Source organism: Malaclemys terrapin, chromosome 25, assembly GCF_027887155.1.
Source record: "Malaclemys terrapin pileata isolate rMalTer1 chromosome 25, rMalTer1.hap1, whole genome shotgun sequence".
Taxonomy (NCBI): Eukaryota; Metazoa; Chordata; order Testudines; family Emydidae; genus Malaclemys; species Malaclemys terrapin.
This window is the reverse complement of record NC_071529.1, coordinates 9,528,074-9,536,089: the sequence shown is the minus strand read 5'-3', so window position 1 is coordinate 9,536,089 and position 8,016 is coordinate 9,528,074. Positions and strand designations below refer to the sequence as shown.

Here is an 8,016-nt window from a genome sequence, read left to right as displayed (position 1 = left end):
TTCCCTGAAGGTGGCATTAAAAGATACCCATTCCCCAAGCCCCACAAGGGTCTCACAGGACAAAGGTGATCTCCTCGGGGCAGGGGCTGGCTTTCTGCTCAGCGTTTGTGCAGCGCCTTGCACGCTGTGGGGGCCGGGCCGTGACTGGAGCTCCTAGGGGCTACCGCAAGGCACCTAACGACAAGGAACCAAAGGGTGCGTCAGCCCCAGCCCCGCAGGGCAGCCGAGCGGCTCTTACACTGGTCTGCCCCGCTGGGAGGATCTCCCACGGCTGGTGAAGCTTTAGAGCGCCTCTGCGCTGCAAGTCGAGATGTGATGGCAATGTGGGCGCTACCCGGGCCAGCTCCAGTCCCCCTAGCCAGGGTGCCCGGCACGCTGCTGCGCTTCGCCGCTGTGGAGTGAGTGCGATCAAAGCCGGCTCGGGTCTGTCTCCCATCGCACCGCAGACAGACCCTCCGGGCAGGATCTGGAGCAGGCGAGAGGCCTGGGAACCAGCCGGTCTCCCGCTGTTTCCTGTCCGCCTGAGAGCGAGACAGGCCAGGCTCGCTGCAGCCGGCCCGTGGCTTCCCGCCAGGGCCGATTTTGCTTACGTAAAACGACGAACTGTCTTTGTATGTTGCTGTTGTTTTGGGTAAAGGGGAAGAAAAGCCCAGCCCTGGGCACCGAACCCATCTGACCTGCAGAAACCCCGGATCCCATTCCCAAAGGGACGGTCCCAGCCTCTCGCCTGCATTGGTTATCTCACTAGCCAGGGACACCAGCCACAGGGCACGTGCGGGGTGAACTACGGCGGCGAGGAGGAGGGGTTCTGTTGGCTCTGACAGAGACCACCCGAAACTCATTGCGCCGGTGGGCCGGGGGCCAGCTGCGCCCTCCTCTCCGCACACGCTCTGGGGCCCCCGGTTCGATGGGTGGGGCATTAGCCAAGCAGCAGAGAGAGGTCCCGAGCCTGCCCGGTGCTGCCAACCTAGGGCCTGATCCAAACCCCCTAGTGACTGCGAGGCAGATTTGGTGCAGTGAGTGGTTGCTTTCGCTGCCCTGTGGAGGGGCTGCGGGGCCTGGGGCTGCCCTACCTCGCACGCTTCCTTCAGTGGCCCCTATGGGACTTTGCATGGGTGCAGAAAAGCCAGGGTGCAGGTCTACCTTGGCCATGCCCCCTTTCCTCTGTGCTACCCACTCGGCCCCAGCTCCATCCTGGAACTCCCCAGCACCCAGGCCTGCTGGGTACAGCCACCTGCCCTAGGACCCCTGTGTCCCAGCCTGGCTGGAGCAAAGGGCACGCTGGGCAGTGAGGATCCGGCCTCTTTGCTGGCAGCAGAAAACACTCAGCTTCCCCCAGGATTGGGCCCCTGGAGATGCAGCGCAAGAACTCGCTTTGCTTGGCAAACGGGCCGCAGGGCAGCGTCTCCAGGTGCTAGGGGGCCTGACCGCGGCTCCGGCCCCTCGTTCCCAGCACGGGGGGGACGGGTGTTAAGACACCGTGTAACACGGGCAAAGTGCTCTTCGTGCTCCTGTCCTGGCTGGGCTCTAGAGCAGGGGTGGGCAAACTTTTTGGCCCGAGGGTCACATCGGGGTTGTGAAACTGTATGGAGGGCCGGGTAGGGAAGGCTGTGCCGCCGCCCCTCCCACTTGCTGCCCCCTGACTGCTCCCCTCAGACCCTCACCCATCCAACCCCCCCTGCTCCTTGTCCCCTGACTGTCCCCTCCCAGGACCCCACCCCCTATCCAACCCCCCCGCTCCCTGTCCCCTGACTGCCCTCCCAGGACCCCTCTGCCCCTTATCCAACCCCCCCGCTCCCTGCCCCCTTACCATGCTGCTCAGAGCAGCAGGCGCTCGCAGCCGCGCTGCCCGGCTGGAGCCAGCCACGTGCTGCACTGCCCAGGAAGAGCAGCGGGCCAGAGCGCTGGGAAAGCGGCAAAACGAGGCTGCGGGGGAGGGGGAACAGCTGGAGAGGGGGGCCAGTGGGGAGCATCCCCGGACGGGAGCTCAGGGGCCGGGCAGGACAGTCCAGTGGGCCATAGTTTGCCCATCTCTGCTCTAGAGGATAACAGCCTATTGCTGCTGCACGCTGAGTGAGGTACCCTTTTAGGCGTACGTGGTAGAGCTTGACGTTGCGGCGCTGGAAATCCTGGGTTCCAATCCCGCTGCTGCCCCTTGCCAGGGTTATTAGAAGAAGGTCATCTAGTGTCACCCCTTCAGACAGCCCCGAGCACAAGGGCCTGGCTAGGGCAATTCGAATCATTCATGAGGAGCTGCCTGTGAGCGCCAGACAGGCTCTTACGTGGGGCTTCATTAGAACTTCAGTCTTGGATTACAAAAGGGGAAATTGGCCACATTTCCGCCATCCCCATCTGCCCCATGGGGGTAAGGAGCCTGCCCGCCTTTGTGACGCGCTGCAGAAGAACCCGGGATTTGTTCTTTGGTCCATTCTCCCCCCTGGGTTTCTACGCGCTGGGCTCGGTGCCTTGCAGCATCGTCTTCCCACCATCCTCTGCCCCCCGCGACTCCTCACCCCAAAGGGCCTAGGCGGTGAGTGCCCGATTGGTGAGCTGTGCGATCCAAACACAGAACCCGACCAGGCCCGGAGCACCAACGTCCCTGGTGACTGACCAGCTGCCCAGCCAACGTGAACAGGGCAAGGAGTGCAGAGGGGAGCTGGGCTGGCAGGTTACAATGGCGGATCCGGAGTGGGCTGCCTGGGGGGGGACACGGCAGGGCACCCAATCCCCCAACTCTTGGGAGTTTCCTTCCAACCACCAGCCAAATCATAGGACGTTGCAGCTTCGGGAGCCCCCCGGCCAGCCTGGGGGTGGGTCAGGGAACTGGGCCCAGAGCACCATCCTCGGCTAACGTTCTGGAGCCCCCCGCCCCAGCCACCTAACGAGGGCAGTCCCCACGCAGAGTGCCGGCTCCTCCGTCCCAGCCCAGCGCATTCCGATCAGCTGAGTGATGGAACAGGAGAGTCACAGGCCCATAAATCAGGGGGGCTGCTGGCCAAGGGAATGTGCCGGCCTCCTCCCCGGCCCCCTTCGCGCACGCCCCTCTCCCCCCTTCCTTGCTCTAGCGTGCGTTTAGCTTTCCTTCTTTTCCAGCCTCTCTCTCTCTCCTCCTCCCCTCCCTTTCTGTGCCTGTCTCTTTCTCTCTATCTAGGCATTTTCCCTATCACCTTTCCTTCTTTCCTTCCTTTTTTGATTCCTCTCTCCTTGCTGTTTTCCCCCCTCTCTCCCCCCACCCAGAGAACCCCCAGCGGAGCGCTGTCCCTCCCCCCTCCGCTGACGTCCCTTTGGAATCAGGGCTTAGTGGCAGATTCCCACAGAGCAGAAAAAAACCCCACTAAGGCCACCACTAAGTAATCAGCTGCAAAAGCCATCAGCCACCGCTGAGCCAGCCCCAGCATGCGTTCACGTGGCAGTCACAAATAATGCCATATAAGTAGGAGCATTGCCAGCAGATCGAGGGAGGTGATCATTCCCCTCTAGTCGGCATTGGTGAGGCCTCATCTGGAGGACGGTGTCCAGTTTTGGACCACACACTACAAGAAGGATGTGGAAAAATTGGAAAGAGTCCAGTGGAGGGCAACAAAAATGATTAGGGGCCTGGAGCACATGAGTTATGAGCAGAGGCTGAGGGAACTGGGATTGTTTAGTCTGCAGAAGAGAAGAGTGAGGGGGGATTTGATAGCTGCTTTCAACTACCTGAAAGGGGGTTCCAAAGAGGATGGATCTAGACTGTTCTCAGTGGTGGCAGATGACAGAACGAGGAGTAATGGTCTCAAGTTGCAGTGGGGGAGGTCTAGGTTGGATATTAGGAAAAACTTTTTCACTAGGAGGGTGGTGAAGCACTGGAATGGGTTACCTGGAGAGGTGGTGGAATCTCCTTCCTTAGAGGTTTTTAAGGTCCGGCTTGACAAAGCCCTGGCTGGGATGATTTAGTTGGGGATTGGTCCTGCTTTGAGCAGGGGGTTGGACTAGATGACCTCCTGAGGTCCCTTCCAACCCTGCTATTCAATGATGTCTGCTAATGACAAGGTCAACAGTGATTCGAGGATCTGCAGGATTTCAGGGAAGGGATGAATTACTCAGCGTGGGGTTAAGTGACGCAGAATGTGATTTTTTTCACTTTCACCCAAAGACAGAAAGAAATAATAGGTGCTCATCGAAAACAAAAGGGAAAGTTTCCTCTTCATGAGTCATACATTGGCTGTGGCGGAAAACGGTATGAGGCGTTGAGCTTTTTCCTAACTGCAGAAATATTTTTGGTCCAGTATTTTGAAAAACACTGAAAAATACGTAGCAGAAGCGGTGCCACTTCTGCATTTTCTCCACGTGCCACCAGAGGGCGACTCATCCAGCAAAACCAAAAGGCTGGTTGGAGATTTGGGCGGGGGGGGGTAAAACCTCACCAAAGAAGAACATTTGAAAATGTTTTCATGCAAAAATAGGTGGTCCAAATTTTGAATTTTGCAGAAAATTTCAGCCAGTTTTAATGCCCGAAGGGTGGCTTGGGAGATTTGGGGGATTTGGTCGACATTCAAAATTTCAGCAAAAAAATGTCATGGAACCTGTGAAATTCTCCAACTCGATCTGCTCCCAACTCCCCTCTGTCTACAACCTCCAACTGCAAACAAAGCTATTCTTCCGAGGGTTCACATTGCTAGTGATTTCTGGGCACTGATCAACGAAGACACAAATTTGAGCCCATAGTATCACTAGGCCATTTATACTTGATTTCCTTTGTTGAAGAATGCATATTTATCTAGTGGGATCCCGCAGGGGCTAGTCCTGCGTCTGGTACTAGTCAATCCTTTCATTAATGACTTGGATAACGGAGTAGAGAGGCTGCTTATTAAATTTGCAGATGATGCTTTTGCACTTTGGAGGGCAGGATTCGAATGCAAAACCACCTGGACAAATTTGAGAATTGGTCTGAAAACAAGAAGATGCAAGTCAATAAAGAGAAGGGCAAAGTACTTTGTTTACAAAGGAAAAATCAAATGCAAAATGGGGAATGATTACCTATGTGTCGCACTGCTGAAAAGGTCATAGTGGAGCACAAATTGAATGTGTCACCTGTGTGCTGCAGTTGTGAAAAAGGCGAATATATTCTGGGGTGTATTAACAGCAGCGTCGTATGTAAGACACGGGAGGTCATTGTCCCGCTCTGCTCGGCGCTGGAGTATTGTGTCCAGTTCTGGGTACCGCACTGTAGGAAAGATGTGGCCAAACTGGAGACAGTCCAGAGGAGACGAACAAAAACGCTTGAAGGTTTAGAAAACTTGACCTGCGAGGAAAGGTTAAAAAAACGTGGCACATTTAGTCTTGAGAAAAAAAGACTGACCGGGCACCTGATCCGTCTTCACATATGTTAAGGGCTGTTACAAAGAGAACCGTGATCGATTTATCTCGCTGTGCACTGGAGGTGGGACAAGAAGCAATGGACTTGATCTGCAGGAAGGGAGATTTCGGTTCGATATTAGGAAAACTTTTCTAACTCTCAGGAGAGCTGAGCTCTGGGACAGTGGAGGTTTTTAAGAACAGACTGGACAGTCCCGTTCAGGGATGCTCTAGGATTATTTGGACAACGTCCTTCGCAGCGCTGCGTCTCTGATTCTGCGCTGTGACAGGCATTGACGAATGAGTTCCCATACAAGCAGCAAACAGCTCCCCCTAGGAGCACTGGGTGAAAACGGGGGCAGGTTAAAAAAATATTCACTAGAAGAGATTTCCGTTGAAAAATGCCATTGTGTGGAATAATAATAAAAATAAATAATAATAATAATATATGGAGATATCCTATCTCCTAGAACTGGAAGGGACCTTGAAAGGTCATTGAGTCCAGCCCCCTGCCTTCACTAGCCGTGACTCAGTGAAGCATTTATGGACGTGCTCAACTTTCAACCCAGGGGGCAGCCCCAGGCAATCCACTGCTGGGGCCTGGCGGGAAGTGGCCACGCTTCAGATTGCAGGATTGTGGACTGTAAGCACTGCTGAGGACAGCTTAGTCCCCCCCCGGGCACCCAGAGGGCACTGCCATGACTGGTGTTACTAAATCGCCCACTCCCGCACCACCCTGAGTCAGAAGTGTGTGGGGGCACTGGGGGCCCAGCCGAGGGTCAGGGTGTAAGCAGAGCGGAGGAGTTCTGCCCGCGGCCCCAGCACGCGCCCCCCTTGTGGTGCTGCGCCCACTGGAGCTGTGGGAGCTGTGCCGTGGTGAGCAGGACTGGCCCCTGCTCGAGCAGGAGAGACCATTCGAGGGGAGCCCGGACCTGCTGGTTTTCCTTTCTCCGCAATCTGTTTTCCCTCCTTGCCAGCCCAGACGCTCCCTGGAGCCCATCTGGCATCTCCCGCCCACGCTTCCCATGCCCCACCCTATGCACCCAGGCTGTCAGGCCCCCTCCAGCCCATGCCCCAGCCCCTGCCACCCAGCTAACACGTGGGCATCTGGAGATGCTCCAGTGTTCCGGCCGGCGTATGTGCCTCTAGGGGGCGCCACCAAAGCTGCTGCAGCCACAGACCCAGGAGGGGCAGAGCAAAGTACGGAGGGGGGAAACCTTGGCACTTAAGGAGCAGCTGTGGGGGGGCTAGGCCCAGGCCCCCCATCTACCATGATCTTGTGGCATTTCCGGGCCACCGGTTCTTGGGTCTCCGGGGCCCCTCGGGAACCAAGCTGAGACCCCGGCCTGGCTCTTGCAGGGATCGGTGGGTGAAAAAATTGGCGGCTCCCCCCACACACACACACACCACGCGTGTGCAGCGAACTCCAGCTCCCCTGAGAGCAAAGGGCTGAGGACACCCACAACCCTCCTCCACCCCCCGCCAGTCCAGCCCTGGGATCCCCTCTGCCCAGAACTCTGCCGATGCCCCTCAGTCCGGCCCCGCAGCCCCCGGCTATCCCAGTCCTGGGGGCTAACACACACTGATCTCTGCCGATGACCCTCAGTCCGGCCCCGCAGCCCCCCGCTATCCCAGTTCTGGGGGCTAACACACACTGATCTCTGCCGATGCCCCTCAGTCCGGCCCCACAGCCCCCCACTATCCCAGTCCCGGGGGCTAACACACACTGATCTCTGCCGATGACCCTCAGTCCAGCCAAGGGGTCCCACTCACACTCACACCCCGGAATTGAGGCTTCCCAGCTGGATCTAGCCCCGGCCCAGGCACCGGCTCGACTCGGGCTTTGGGGGAGTCCAGCTCCTTTGCCCTGAGGGTGAACCCCCCGTCCCAGGGTGGGCACAGAGACCCCGCCAGCCCTGCCTCCCACTGCCAGGCCAACGCTGACACCTTGTGGGGAGCCCCTGGAACTGCCACACATGTAGGGTCAGAGCTCAGAATTGTGTTCCCAGCGCCTAAAGGATCCCTGCTCACGGATCCCTGCTGGGGGCGGTGGTGGAGGGGTCGCTGACCCTTGGCTTGAACCCGAGCACGCAGCTTGGCTTGCACAGGAACTCACCGGCATCCTCTCTGCTGCCCCCACTCCGGATCCGCAATGAGAACAAACTGGACTGGCGGGGGAAGCCGAGAGGCCGCACCCCGGGGCAACCAAAGGGACCAGGGACATAGACCCGGCAAGGAAGAGGCCCGTGCGCGTCTGACGGAGAAAGATCAGCAGCCGGCTCAGGCTGGAGGCCCCCACGCGCTCTGGCAAAGTGCCTCAGCCCTGCCCCGGACAGAGCCCCCGCCGGCAAAGCGGGCAGCTCTGCCCCCAAGACCCATCAGTCCTCGGCTGAGTCCACTGAGAGGAGCTGCTTGCTCCCGTGCCGCAGCGGCTGTTTGTTTTCCTTCGCTGCCGTTCCTCCCCCGCTGCCGAGATGCCAAGGGGAGTTTGGGAGCTGGGCCAGGCTGGGAGCCTCGCGCAATGTGTTCGTGTAAACACAGCCGGTCGGTCCGGGATGTTTAATAACAAGGGATCAGTGGCAGGGCTGGAGGATAAAGCACCGGGCCGGGACTCAGGAAAACCGCAGTCATGTCCCTGCTCCGCCACAGACTTGCTGTGTGACCTTGGTCAAGTCACTTACT

The 8,016-nt window shown here is 58.0% G+C and overlaps 1 long non-coding RNA gene across 1 annotated transcript; it reads right to left on the bottom strand.

The window, feature by feature from the left end:
- Positions 1–4,863: 4,863 nt before the first annotated feature.
- LOC128829042 (uncharacterized) lies at positions 4,864–7,691 on the bottom strand. Its single transcript, XR_008443277.1, has 3 exons — positions 7,451–7,691; positions 5,017–5,281; positions 4,864–4,926 (listed from the first exon to the last, which is right to left on the bottom strand). It is a non-coding gene; the product is annotated as an uncharacterized LOC128829042 (long non-coding RNA).
- Between the last annotated feature and the right edge of the window lie 325 nt (positions 7,692–8,016).